At 38.5% G+C, this 15,594-nt stretch overlaps 2 long non-coding RNA genes across 3 annotated transcripts in view; both read right to left on the reverse strand.

Moving 5' to 3' along the window:
- Positions 1 to 15,594, reverse strand: part of LOC142410503 (uncharacterized) — a 200,150-nt gene that overhangs the window by 70,661 nt on the left and 113,895 nt on the right. The gene's annotated exons all lie outside the window — the stretch shown is intronic.
- The window catches only part of LOC142410504 (uncharacterized), a 116,662-nt gene continuing 112,271 nt past the window's right edge, over positions 11,204 to 15,594 (reverse strand). The window contains exon 3 of the long non-coding RNA XR_012775937.1: positions 11,204 to 11,619. This is a non-coding gene — a long non-coding RNA (uncharacterized LOC142410504). The remainder of the gene's footprint in view (positions 11,620 to 15,594) is intronic.

A 15,594-nucleotide genomic window follows, 5' to 3' on the forward strand; every position in this document is an offset into this window, starting at 1 on the left:
AATGTCTCTTTCGGTCTTAAACACTGCAAAACTCTGCCTTCACTTATTAATATAAAGAAATTTTACGTTGCATGGGAGCTCTTCTACCACTGTCTAATAATAAATAATCACTGCAGAATCAGTGAGTTATGTATGTTCACATTAACTCCACACAAGTTAGTACCATTTTCTGTTCTAGCTCCATTTAAACTAAGCTACAGATGCTAGTGGTAGTGGCTGGGGAATTATGTATAGGCTATTTCCCACAGACAAGCCAACCACTCTATAGGCATTGGTACACTTTAATTAGGCATTTTGGCTTGAGGAGAGGACAGAAGTTAGGTGCAACACATGCATACCCACTAGAAAATAAAACAGTTTTATTCATTTTTCCTCTGCAGTGCAGCCAAATCCTAGGTGTACCATAGCACCCACAGAGCTGCCCCATGAAGGAATCTTTCCTGGTAAGGCAGCGAGATTACATTCAGGAGTAGTGTGGAATGCTGGGATGAGTAACCCCTGCCTTTTCCCTTGTCCCACTAGAAAATATGCTGGCAGGTGAAGTTAGCAAGCAGTCCTCTTCTCCCCACTAGAGTTGTATGGCTCTGTTGCCTCTGCTTTCTTTGTCCTCACCCAGACACCCACACTGTCCACAGCTGGCCCTGACAAGATGTCTACTGGATGGGAGATGTCTACTTGCTCAAAGCCTTTAAGTAAAGTTGCAGCAAAGTCAGCATATCCTTTGAAGGGATGCCACACGTGGGCATATGTTACTAAGGCTCACTGCTCGCTTCACCCACTGTCAGAAAGCAGAGGTGCAGGCAGCCAGCCGAGCACCTGACAAACCTGGGGGAGGCTACAGAGAGGTTAGCCCCGGGTGCCATCATTGTCTCACTATGGCTTTGGCTGTGGATGACACTTTGGGGCAGCCGCTAGCAAAGGATGAGTTTCAGTAGAGGGAAACTCATGTCAAGGTGAGTGTATTCATTTTACCAAAAGCCAAAATGAAACTTTATACACTCTCACACTGGAGGAGATCAAAATTCGGGGAGGCACTTTGCTGCTGTAATGCTTTTTCTTGGTCTGCTACAGAGTGTGTGCAGAGCCTAGCCATTTGTAGACCATTCTGGACACATAGCTGCTTTTCTCCAGAACCTCTTCCTCCTCATTTCTGATCTTGTCCCTAAGGGCTGTTTCTGAAGCAAGAATGTATGTCCTGTAGCTCAGCATATCACATCCATTATTGCAAACAACAGAACTGAAAATTACACTAACTCTGCATTTACATCCAACATGTCTGGATCATTTTCTACACAAGAAATAATTAATCTTCCAGGGAGCTTTTCCATCAACCTAATGGTTGCTTTGAGAATTAAATTCCCCTTACCTCCTTCTAGCAAGTCATTAGAGATTAGAGAGAGGAGAGAATAAAGTTGACAAGAATCTAGCCTTTTGCTTCAGCTACAGTAGGTTAGGGCTGTACTTGATCAGCGAAGTCCCTTGAAGGAATTTGGATGTAAAAAGCTGAATTTCACATGAAATCTGAAGCTTTTGTGAGTTGAAGAAGAATTTGAGTGCTTTTTGCTTGTGTTTTGAATCAACTTTTCTCATAATGAGTTCAAAAAAGTTATTGTTATGATCATCTGCATAAAATAATGCTAAATTAATTCCATAAAATTTTATGAGTGAAATTATACAACATAGTAATGAAATGCAAATATCTTCGTTCATTAGGCTCATCCATTTCAATTGTGCCTACAGTACATGTCTCAGCGGGGACTGTTAATCATACTGCAGCATGCAAAAAAGAATATATTATATTAATTAAATAGCCACATTATGCAGCTGGGTGCTGAATTATGCCCATGAAATTCAACATAGCATACATTATTATTTTTATTAGAGCAACAGAATCTTACATTTACTGAATTTGGGGGAACACAATATCACAGAATCTCAGAATCGTATAGGTTGGAAAAGACCTTTAAGATCATCGAGTCCAACCATAAACCTAACACTACCATATCATTTTGGTGTGCACCACAAGTAACAAATAAAGAACCGTCCAGTATTTCAAATGATAACAGTATTCTCCAAAAGAAACCTCTGCATGAAATTCACAAAACTCTGAAGAGTCAAAGAACTTCAAAGAACTATTCAAGGCACATGGATCAGTCCATGCAGTCCTCATTGAAATACTGAAGCAGACAGGAAGGTTAGAGGGCCAGACAGAGTACAAGGGATTGGCAGAATTGAGCCGTCAAATTCAAATGTTCAGCCAACAGCTGCTCAAGTTTATCCAAGACTGAATACGGTTTATTTGCAAAGGTCACTTGGCTAACCTACCCACTACACAGTGCCTTCAAGGACCTTGAGCGCTTTAAAGACTAAGCTACTAGTATGCACATTAAAAAAATCTTGTCGTAAAGAGGCAGTGTGTGGTATGGTCACATTCACAGAAAAAGACAGTGCTTATTGTTATGTAAGGAAAACCAAAGGGAGTTTGTGTAACTTTCTGCTTCTGTCATTACCCTATGCATATCCTTAATGATGCCTCAAAGCCAGTTTCTTACTAGGATTCTGAACATTTAAAGTTAATGCAGGTTTAGTTCTGGAATCAGGAGTTAACGTCCCCAAGTCCCTCTTAAAAATACTGGAACCAATGGCACAACTGAAGCAGAGAAAAGTCCACTTCAACAAACCTACCCAATGTAAAATGTCATTTTTCCTTTACATATAAAATATAGCACTTCACACTGTAGATTATGCTACAAAGAGGAAGAATGAAACATACACAGGACAGGGCAAATTCATATCTTACAACATGCTCCTAGGTTACTGAAATCTTAGGTTTCCCTCTGAAACACCATGATGTAAGAACTGTTAACCACTAATATGTGAAGAAAAATATATACATTTATATACTATCGAGGATTTCAGGCTCCTTGTAGATTTGTGGCAGTGGCATCAGAACACATAGAAAATAGACATCCAGCCCTGACAGGACACTAGATTTTAGGCTCTTTATCTGGCCAATGGCTAGAAACATGCATCAACAAAATTCATTGTTTAGAGAGGCCTGGCATAAAGAGAGGAAGGAAGGGGGGTGGTCTCTTCCACCCAGACTGTTCTGGGTCCAGGTGATTCTGCAAGAAAACATGCTTCAGTTCCTGTATTTGGAGGAGGCACTGGGATTTGTGTTTGCCAGTTCCCAGAGGGCTTTAACCAGTAATCTGTCACACAAAATCTGTCACACAAAATCCCATCCTGCCTCTGTGTTTCTGGATAAAGTGACAGTGCCTGCTGTGCTTTGTGCTGATCTGAAGGCTGGCCATGGGCTTTCATTTGATTATGCCCAGAGGGTCAGGCCCTCTGGGCTACAGGTTCCTCTTTATACCTGTTATACCATTAGACCATCCTCGCCCTGTGAACATCAGGCCACATAAGTAACTTCACTCATATGCAGTCTTACTAAATTCAGTCTATCACTCTGGCCCCCGAAGGATTTACTGTGCATCTAGACAGCATTCATGTTTCCCCACTAGATGCAGAGACACGCAGCTCCTGTACGGGAAGACACGTAGGCGTATGTAAAAAGCAGTGCGTGCATAGTGCCACTGAGTCGAAGGGAAACGCCTCCCTGCCATTAAGTTAGCTGGGACTTTTAGAGACTTCCTGAACAGGAATCAGTATCGGATCGGGCATACTTTGTCCCATTTTTAAATAAATGACAGGACCAAACTGGTACCATATATAATACCAGGGGAAACTTTAAAAATTATTTTGGAGCTGCATTTTTTGTTGCTTCCTTGCGTATCAAACTTAAATTTACACTTAAAGCGGCCCTAGTTTTTCACCCTGAATAAACATCGAGATGTGCATTGGTTGTAATGCCATTCACGTTGCAGTCTGTCTGGTTTCTTCACTGATTTATAAATCAGCTGTAAAACTTTGCTCTAGTTTTAAAACCAATAAGAGATTTCTAGTTGAAAGCAACTGCTTGAACCAGAATTTTATATATAAATATAGTAAAACTACATTGTGTTAATTTGCTGGATTCCCTTTACAGAAAAAGTATGTTATTAAGAGCCTTTCATTTCTTGAGCATTATAGTCATCTAAATGAATCAAGAGCTATTCAGTCAAAACTGGAGGTCTGGATTTATTTGAATAGGCTCATTGTGCTCAACAGTTAATAAGAAGATTAATTCAATAACTCTTTGCATGCTGGCTCAAAACATTGTTCCTGGCAAGCCATACTGAACTCTTATGATGGATATGAAATCATTCAGGTCACAACTATGTGGCCCAGCTAATCTGACATTTGAATTCGATTCTGATTTTTAACAAAAGATCCCAAAATTGAAAAGGGTAGATTTTTTTGTACAGTAATAAGTCACAGCAATGTTCTTCTATGTTCCCCAGGTTCATTTTGACATTTGTCTATGAACAGAACAAGTTACAGCTAGGACCATTGCGATCACCCACTCTGACCTCCGACATAAAACAACCCATAGCATTTAGGGATGTTTCTGTATTTGTATTTTCTAGGACCTAGCACAGGTTTTTCCCATACATTTGCGGGCAGCTGCTTATCTGGTGTAGCAGTCAATCCATTATGATCACCCTTATCATTTTACTACAGCACCAAGAGCAAATAGAGCAATCACAGCAGTAACAGGGATTACTACAGGAGGACAAAATTAAACTGCAGAATTCAGAGAACAAACTAAGGACAGGTAGTCAAAATCCTTCAGAAAGTTAAAATAAACTTTTGTTGATTATAGTCATGTACACCTTCTAAAATTTAGATTTCCATGCCTATTTTCACATAAATTAATGTTGTCTGATAATGGACTATCCAGGACTACCTTTTAGAGCAAACAGTCCCAGGTAAATTCAGGGTGTTTGTACGGACAAAAAATCAAAAATGAAAGGCTTAGCAGAGTTTTGTTAATGTTCTAATTTTGGGTTTAGACACTTTAAAAGTTTCACATTTCAAACAATTTTTAACACACCTGCCTGACATCTCATCTCTAGCGAGCTTCATATAAACTCAGTGGTCTAACAATTATTTAGGCTGCTTCCACAGCTATAGGGAGAAGATTGGCACCTCTCACCTGACTCAGGTGTTCAGTTGTCTCCTACCAGCTAAAATGGGGAACTAGATGGCAAAATTCCTAACAAATTTTAGACAGCTAGGTTTAATTGAGATGAATATCACAACTTAATTTAAAGACTAAATACAAAATACATGTCCTGGTAATGTTTCATGAGGAATAAGCACAGCTAGCAAACAAAATAATTAACTACTTGGGGTTTTTGTTAGCTAGAAAAAGCAGATGTTAGGGCATGCAGGGAATTCTTCATAAGGGTTCAGCATTTCAGCTGGGAAGAGAGAAACTCACAACACTATTCCCAGGAGCAGCAACAATTTTCAGTGGAAAATCAAAGCCCTTTGAAGAGCACTCAGGGTCTGCATCTTCAAGAGACACAGATTTCAGAGAACAGAAACTAATCACTTCGGACTAAGGGACATTTGTTAAACTTTCAACTGCCCACAAGAGATCAAAGCTGAACCTTTCCTTCCTACTTCCATAGTCCATAAATCAAACTCAGTGAATTAGTTGTCAGCAACTGAAGCCCTCAATTGTAATAAATAAATAAATAGATAGATGATAGGTAAATAAATAAACAAACACATACAACAGAATTACTTTTTGGTTGCAATTCTATCAAAGCAGTGAACTAAAACAACTGCCTATAATGTCATCCAGATTTATTATTCACTCTGACATGGTCACCCAATATTGGCATGAACTGCTGCAGGGAAGCGTTCTCATAATCAGAGAGTTGAAAGCAAGGCTGTTGATCATGGTTCTCTTTCCCAGGATCAATTAAGAAACATTCTTCTTTCTGCTCCTCTTTTGTCACCTTTTTATGGTTTTGGTGTTGATTCTTCTTTGGGCTTTCTTCATGTTTTCCCTTGCAGCAGTGCTAAGAAGTCAAACACACGTAATTTAATTTCCGTACAAATATTGCCTGTTCTGATAGGTTATATTTTGCTTTTTTTTCCTCACAACTGTGTGTCCTTTGGACAGCATGTGTGATATAATATCATACCATTATAGATTTGAATATATACTATAATAAGTATGGACCTGTAGCTTGAAACATGCTATTCAACCCACATGTACGATTTTGCTTGATTACTTTCTCCAGGATCATGGAGGTGTTGGAGCAAAAGGCCAATTCACACACTGCAAATAACATTTGATGCAAAGTGTTATGTATCATCTTAATAGATTATTGTAATTTTTTTTTTTTACTTTATATTTCTCCAGAGAGAGAAGTTTTGAACATTATTAACCTCCCTACACTTACTTTATTTGCACAGTTTTCACTGAGAATCCAAAAAAGGACAGAGGTGTCACAAGACTAACCTTTAGGTAGCTGGAACTCCAAAGTAAATACAGAGTTAGGTAGCTGGGACTCCAAAGTAAATACAGAGTCCCGGGCTATATGCTTACGTTTCTACTATAATGTGTAAAAGGGAGTCTTCAGCACAAAGGACAGGGCACAAACCCCAGTATTCTGAATGAAGCCTTCCTTGCCAATGGATACATATTGAGACAGCTGTGTCCTAAATTCTCTCCCTTTCTGGAACTGAATGGAGAAAACTAAGTTCCATTGATTTTACGCTGGACTATACATGATCCAGCATAAAGCCTGCCAATACCAACTTAGCATACCACAGCTTCAGAGCGGAATTCAGCTGGCAGAGTGAGTTTTGACTGGATTAGCACTTTTCGTCATGAGACTGTTGTATTTCCAACCTGCTGCAGGGCATCAAAAGACAAAGTGATTCCTCTTCCACTAAAAACACTGCCAGTGGCAGAGAAGGCAGTAGTGCCAATTTTCTTTTTCATATGAAAGTATGAAGTGCTAGAGGAGCCACTGACCTGATAGAAAGACCAAGATTCAGCTGAGAAGGGCAGGAAATACACTGAGCGCTTTTACTCCCAGCACAAGAGCCATAGTAACTGATTAAGCATAGCAGGAAGGTACAGTATCTGGAGGAAATGTATTTACTGTTATAATATGGAACCAATCAGCACAAGTGGAAGGAATGAGGTTTTTACCATTAGGGCACAGCACATAAAGTTCTGCACAGAAAGGTTCCTATGAGGCTGTACTTTTTCTGTTGTATTTAATTGGACTCAATTCACTGAATAGCATGAGATTTAGTGGGACTTTGCTCCAAGCAGGATCTTTGTACTTAAACATAAGTCTACTTTTGCCAAAAAGACATCACACTGCAAGAAGGAAGGCATTCTGTTTAGTAAACTTTCGGCGTTATTTTCAGGTCACAAGTGTTTCATTAGAACTTTGTTGAGATGAGCTGAAAGTGCCTTTTTCCAGATTAGGTGAAACAAATCCCATTACTTAGTGATAAAATACACTCCTATAAAATGATGCACATATACATGTTCATAATATCTTGTGAAATGAAAAATTAGACAGAACGTGTTCTGCCATGGAATAATCCTATTCGTAATACCTCCGCTTACATTTCTCCACTATCCTTACATATGATAATTACAGAAATTTATATGATCTATATTTCCTTTTTGTTTTTTTTTTTGTACTATGAACTATATAGTCACAGCATACTCAAAATGATGCAAGTTCCAGAAAATTTTAATAGCTATATAATCAGCTATCATATACAGGCAATCATATTCTCTGTGAGCTGGATCATCACCTGCTGTAAAAACATCCATAGGAAAGAACTGTGAAGGGAAAATGAATCTCAGAGAGCATTTGTCATGTCTCATGTTCTGCCCTAGCAAGTGGAGTGCCAAAACAAAGCTGTGGAATTCATTATTAAGACTTCAGGTTCCCCTAGGATATTTACATTTTCCTTGCTCTCCCTTTCTACTTCTTTTGTACTGTGAAAATCACATGAACTTGTACGAAGTCATCTCATAAAATCATAAAAACTCAACTCATAAAAACCAACCGTTTCAAATAAATGGATTCTGTACTGGCAGAAACGGAATTTCTGTAGAAAAATATTTATCAGAATGCTATAATATGGCCATAAAATTCAAGACAAAGGTAACCAAAGATTTTGTATGATGAAACTACCCATAGGTACTACTTGTTTGTATGTAAGCTAGTGTCTTTTGAAGTGGGCATGTAGAAATACAGTAAAGTGTAACTCTTTATTTCCACTTATTTGGGACATATCAGCACCCATTAGGAAACAAACTCACTGTTTCCAATAGGCTGGTGATGCGAGGTTTGCAGGAGAATCTATGAAAGAGTTAATGAAGCCTGAAGCTACAATCATCCTCCCAAAACCTCCCTTAAGGCTGTTGAACTTGTACTTAAAAATAGAGAAATTATACAGCCTGCATATTCCAGCAGCATGGCCCACAGGGCCAGGGTGGCATGCAAAAGAGAAATTCACAGCTCTCAACCTAAAATCACTCAGGGTCCATAAAAGACACTCATTCATTTAGTCATTTTAGCCAGAAAGACGAGATGTGTCAGCAGTCTGGACAGTGACAGAGGCTGAGGAATCTTGATAGCATCTGGAACATTAATTTTTTCATGGACTTTTTTTCATGGACTGTAAGCTGTCAGGTATAAACTGTCTTCTCCTATATCTCAGTGACACCTAGTATTCCGTGGGCAGTGCTGTGATACAGAGAATTGTTTGGCGACTTTTACATCTCTCTAAGGCTGTATGGGTTGTGTCCAATGCTTGCTGTTACATCAAATATTTCATCATCCTTTCCTTAACTTTTTATTTAGCATTCAGTGCAAAGGATGTTTACTCCTAGTAGTGAAAGAGTGTGTGAGCGAGGGGGATCAAATTATTTCTAACCTTTTTTTGACAATGGTCCACATTTATCTCTATCCTTAACTTTGCCTTTTTTGGAGTCTGTACTACTGACAGCTGGGAGCTAATAATTTTTAAATTGTGTTTCCTTTCCTTTGCCCTTGAGCCCTGATGGAAATGGGACACATTTTTAATATTCATTATTTTTGCCAACATCTGGATGTATTTATCAGGCAAATTATTAGAAACTTCACTGGAGGTTAGAACTAGCGAACACATGGATAACTATGATACGCTGGGGGAAAAGTCAACACAGCTTTTGTGAAAAGAAAGCCTGCTTTACAAGCTCATTGGGGTTCTTTGAAGGCTTTGCTAAGGACTTGTATAAAGGAAATCTTGTTGACTGTGACAAAGTCCTCTGAAAAAGGCTTCTGAGGAAGGTAAATTGCCATGGAATAAAATCAAGGACCTTGGATGGATAAATAATTTCAAAAGAAAAAGAAAAAGCAAGAAACAGAATGGCAGGCATAAATGCTTAGTCCTTACAGTGGAATGAGATCTTGAATGGAGTTCAAGAGACATGCGTGCTGGGACGTGTGTTGTGCAACATATTCATAAACAGTCTGGATAAGGAGTGAGCAGTGAGGAGACAGATTTTGCTGAGGTTCCTAACTTATTCTGGATAAGGTAAAGCTGAAGGTGAAACACAAATAATTGCACAAGGATTTATGACACAAAGTGAATAGCCAATAAAATAGCAAAAAAACTATCAGCATAGATGAACATAAAATCATGTAGTCAAGGGGAGAAAAAACCCCAGCCTTAACTTCTTGTACACAATGGTGGGCTTTGAGCTGGCCATTCCCACTAAGGAGTGGAAGTGAAAATACAGCTCAGAGCTCAGGAGAGGCTTATGAGGCAAACTGAAGGCCAGCAACTACAGGGAAAGAGAGGACAAAATGAAGAATGTCATTATGCCACTCTATAAATACATAATTCTCCTCCATCTTGAATAATGCATGTAGTGCTGGGCTATCCATCTCAAACAGGTTATAGTAGAGCTGGAAAAGTTTCAGAAAAGACCACAAGGACAATCAAAGATATGGACCAGCTTCTGCATCAAAAATAGCTAAGTAGGCTAGGACTCTTCAGAGTGAAAAAGAAAAGACTGAAGGGCATATGACAGAGTTCTATAAGATCAGAAGTGTCATGGAGAGGGTGTATATGGATTGATTGGCCATTATCTCTTCCAGAAAAAGAACTGGGAATGTGAAATTAAACTACGAGGAAGGCAGTCCAAAACAAAAAGAGTTGTTATTCATACAGCCAGTAGTTCAGCTACGGTACTGCTGGCCACAAGATGCTGTAGAGTGTAAAAGTTTATGGGGTTTCCAGGAGAGGTTGGCAAAGTTCACAGAAGAGATACCTGCTAGTGTTATAAAATAAATAGAAACTACAGCTGTCTCCACACGCCCTTGAGTTGCCAATGACTGGATGCTAGGAGAATATTTGTGGGGAGCATATTTACCTTGTTCTTATACTCTTCCCTAGGCCTCTGCTTTTGGTCACTGTCAGAGACAGGATACTGGGCTAGATGGATTGACCTCCAGACTGACCCTTCATGACTCCTCTTCCATTCTTAATCCAGATGTGGTCAACAAATTAGCTCTGCTCCTCTGTACAAGGTCCTTATGCCAGGTAGCCTATCACGTATCTTTCTTTCTGCTCTAAATTTACTCATCTGACTTTAGCTGCCCTTTCAGTCACTGTTTTAATGTTGAAATATATAGGTAACTCCAAAATGCAACACTGCAAAAATACTGGCAAAGAGCCCTTGATTTGTGCTCAGAGTTATTTTCTTCCCTTCAGTGGTAAGAATGAATTGAAATGCTACTGAATTGCAGCATATATTAAATGTTTTGTATCTTGTGCCTTTTAATATTCTTACATAAAAAAGCTTTACTCTAACCTTGAATGGCTGCCAATATACCATACATACAACACACTGCAAAATAATACTTAACTCAGAGCAATGCATTTCATAAATAAAGCCTTTTATAAGTCAGAAGTTGTGTTTTTATACAAGCTGTAAATTCAAGAAAAATTCAATGTCACTGAGCTCTGAAAGCAGAATTTTTCAGCATGTACCATTTTCTATGAATACCATTCAAAGCTCTTTCCCTCTGTAAACATTTCCAAAGGACATAATCAGAGTCACCTGGTAGACTAGTTTTTAAGTACAGTATGATTATCACAGAAAAGCTTTGAAAGTCTGGGAAAGTAGAATATATTACTTGGGATGTTAAATAACGAAGAAAAATAAAACATATCTGAAAGAAGTCAAGGAAACCAATCATATTCAGTAGCCTTTACTTATACATAAGTACAATTTCCAAATGTCTAATTATACTCCAGCAATTTACATTTTAATATACTATTTTAATACCATTTTTAATTATTTTGTGATGGACAATGACCATTAAAATAGCAACTGAAAACCACAAAATCAGATTCTATACCAATTTGCATTGCCAAACAGATCCTTGGAGATTTTCCCCTTGAAAAGCCACAACAGATGGGTAAATTGACAATGAAAACCCATAACACACTTCAGGCCTGTATCTCATTTTCCTGTGCCAGCCTCAATCCTGAATAGCGTAGCTAAGAACAATGTTTACTATTAGAACCATGCAAATGTGTAGCAGTGCTTTTTCCTGCCAGGGCAATGGGACATTCTATTAAAAGTTCTGTATGGTTCTAATCAACGTGCAGTGTGTGGTCATCTTGGGACTGGAAACAAAAAAATTAAGAATAAATAGGCAGGTCCAACCAACCATGCGAAGTTATGGAGTCATCTGTAAATCATGGTTTTGAAACACTGATCAGAATTAGCACTAGGCAAATATTGCAAAACACATACACAACATAAGCAGTTTTAAACTAGCTCATTCTGTGCTTGCTCTGAACTGCTTTTTCATAAATACACTAATAACATTCAATCTTAGGCTATTATTGGAAAATTCACCCATTTTAAGACCTTGAACCAGCAAACTGGCAGCATCACAACCTAAAGATATAAACACGAGCAGTCACCTCAGAATTCAAACATTGAGCACCAGTAAATCTTTGCTGTATAACTATTCATTTCTCATGGATAACAGAAAGTAGCATTTCATAAACAATGGGTCACAACAGTCATAAGTGTTTGTAATTCAGATAGATATTAAATTGCTTATGTTTGGTGGTCATAAGCCTGACATAAATAAGCCTGCGTTTGGAAGTGTCATCATGCCTGTAAAAGTCCAGAAGACACTAACACTAGTGCACTAGTGTTAGTGCACTAGTCTGCTACAACCTGTTAACTAACACAACAAAGTCTTTAGTTCAAAAATCAAAAATTAGTGCACTAGTCTGCTACAACCTGTTAACTAACACAACAAAGTCTTTAGTTCAAAAATCAAAAATTAATGGAATTAATGGTAGGGGTCGAAAGTCACTACCAGTGCCTTACTCATTCATTTGGCATTTGGCAAGACAATAAAAACATACAATAGTGAAAACCTGGCACTGTGGAAGCCAACAGGAAAGCTCTGGAGAGCTTTGCTGTTGGGATGGAGATTACTTTTATATCCAAAAAGAGATACAAGACATGAAAGATTTCATGAAATTACCCAATTCTGTGCCAGAAAGTAAATCTATGGAGTGCTTGGTGGTCTTTGCAGATCCAGCTTCTGGGACTGCCAAGGTTGGTTCACTGATGTTTTTTTGAGGGGGAAGGTAATCCTTTTTGGAGACTCATACATAAAATCGAAGCATTTGCAAAGAACAGAATAGAAAATTGGAAGACTAACACCTCACAACTACGTATCGTATATTTGTAGTTTATTTTTTTAATTTTACAGCCAATGCTTTTTAAAATACCTGTTCACAGTGTTGTTCACAGTTTGGAATCCATCTCTACAAAATAAATTCAAAATAATAATTTAAAATTTTAAAGTGCAGTACTAGTTGTAGCTAAACTTTTGTTAGAAAGATTTCAGATCCCTGATGAGAGCTCTATTCAGAAATAAAAGAGACTTGTTCACCTCAGCTGGTAAATTTGTTGTCCAGGACAATCCCCCAGAACCTAGGAGACCCAGGCTGTCATCTGATTTCTCATGAAATCATTTTCTCTCTCTCTGTGAGAAAATTAATGGTTAGTTTATACAAAGTGGACAAGTTTCAACAGCAATTAAGAGACGCTCCCCACCATAGTTCTCTGTGTAATTATTCCCTAGCATAAACTACAAACAAATTTTCACACAGTCCCTCAGATCCTTAATGCTCACATTTTTAAAGTATCATTTTCATTCCAATGTACCAAAGAAGTGTCAAAACCTCACCATTTTTATCAAAACTGGTTTATTTTCTCAGCAATCCTACTCCAGAGTTGCCATCTGCTAGTTCTGTACTGTGATTGCCACATAATACTTTCATAGAAGGCAGCCACTAATGCTAAACTGCCCAATTAATTGAATCATTCATTCAGCAACTGGATTCTTTGCACATTATGTCAGCCAGGTGTTTTTTGTTTACAAGCTATGGATCTGAAGCAACTGCCTCTCGGTGAGCTATTTTCCTTTTTGTATCACTTGTGCTAAATAAAACCTTAAGACAAAGAAATCTTTTAAACAAGTTTGGAAGAGAAACTTTGTCAAGGACCTCGTCTCAGCTATGACAACTTGAGAAAACAGGCCAGTTAACAGAATGGAATTAGGACTGTTGAGGAACAGAACCATACTTTTCTCATTGTCAGATCTGATTTTGCCTATTTGTAAACATGGGCAAGTCTTAATTTGTTTTCCCCATCCTACACACTTAGAACGTTTTGCCAGCTTTGCACAGAAAAAAAACAATTAGCAAGAGGAAAATAATTCTGGCAAAAAAGTCTGAGATTCTTCACAAAAACAAAAGCTCTGCAAGGGAGCTGGTAGTATGTTGACTTCTATGCAAATGGCCTTTTGTCCTCAGTTGTCAGGAGAGATGAGAAAGGCTTCTTTGCTACCATTTTAGATGGTGACATGTTCCTTCTAAAACATCTGTTACCGATTCACTCAATTTCTTTACTTTCACATTGTCTGTTGCAGGCAAAAGGAGAGTATTTTCAAGGGTTATGCACAGTGTGCAGAATATAACTTGTAGATCAAAGACTTCTATGTGTCATTGACAAACAGACCACAGTTTTTACCAGCCTATCAGGGTGGAATAACAAAATAAATCAGTTGTGCAAGAGAGGCATTTTCTGACTACTATTCACTGAAATGAACCATTAGTCTTTTGATAAGGGATCGTCTTCTGTATCTCTCCTCTCCAGCATCATTCCATCTGAAGCACTACGCTGCAGCTACCTAGGGGACTTGTAATAGGAAGCACTCCATCACCATTGTGGAATGGGAAACTTCTGGACAAATTAGAAAGGTAGGTAATGAAGTCACCAGCATCAAAACTACTCTAGCAACCCAGCAAGAACTACTTGCTCCCTTAACACCACTAATCACACCACAGGGCTCAAACACCTATTCCAATATAATATTAACATGCAGCAACTTGTATTATTACAATCAGAGGTGACTCTGCCTTTTGTGTCATCCATAGATTCATACAGCTGTGACAAAACTATGCTGAACTAACCCACTGTACTTAGCTGGAACCAATTTTCCTTCCTAATGTTAGCCAAGCTGCTCTCAGTTACATATTACATTGAATGATATGAAAAAGAAAGTAAATAAGTGAATGCTGTGAAGGATTCCTGACATCCAAACATTTCTACAAGACATAGTGTAGCCTCTGAACATACAATCTCCCGTCTTTGGCTGGAACCAATGGGACTGTTCCACCAAGTCCACCAGTTCCACCAGGATGTTTACAGCTAGACAGGACTCCGTCCTCAAGTGTTAAGAGTAGGCCACTGGAGGATTTAAGATGAAGACTTGGTAGATTGCCCAATTCACTGATCTGCTGACAACGTCACCAGACTGTAACATGACCTGGGAGTGGTCAGGGAAAGGTTAATCTTGCCGCTCTTTATTATTCAAAGTACTAAGACTGAAATATGTATCTGGAAGCTTTTATGCAATGAAGGAAAATTAAAAGAGGCAGCACAAGGATTTCTGCATACATGAGTATGCATTCATTCAAAATCCTTGTCTTCAGCTGCCCAGCAAGTTCATAAATCCCTCAAATATTTCTGCATTAAATCACATGCCAGCATGCACAATGTTTCCATGTTCAGCGAAGAACACACTGTGTACTTCAACCTTTAGAGTTACAGACAGAGAAGAAAAGCAGTTGTGCTCTTGGCATACAAATGCAGTTTGAAGAGAAAGAAACAATATTACCAAAAAAACCCCTCAACCAGACTCAGGTCTTTACTCCAGGGGCAAATGAACACATAGACATTTTCTTTTCTAAGACATGATTATATGTTCTTTTTTTTCTTTTTCCCAGGTCATTACTCTTTATGACCAAATTACATCTCTTGACAAACTTAAACTTTGCAGCTAAAGAGGGCAACATTTATTTATTCCATCATTAGTTACAGAGATTTTGATGCCCATTCCTGTGCAAACACAAATTTAACTGGCTTCCTTCTTTTGTTTCCTGTTCCTAATTAGCCAATGCAATAATGCCTTCCCTTTAGAACGTGAGCACTGGACTGTGTTTACAGGAAAAGGCTGGTCCTCTTTCCTATTCCCAGAGCAGATAATTAACCTCTTCTTGTCTTGG

This window comes from Mycteria americana, chromosome 5, assembly GCF_035582795.1.
Source record: "Mycteria americana isolate JAX WOST 10 ecotype Jacksonville Zoo and Gardens chromosome 5, USCA_MyAme_1.0, whole genome shotgun sequence".
Lineage (NCBI taxonomy): Eukaryota > Metazoa > Chordata > Aves > Ciconiiformes > Ciconiidae > Mycteria > Mycteria americana.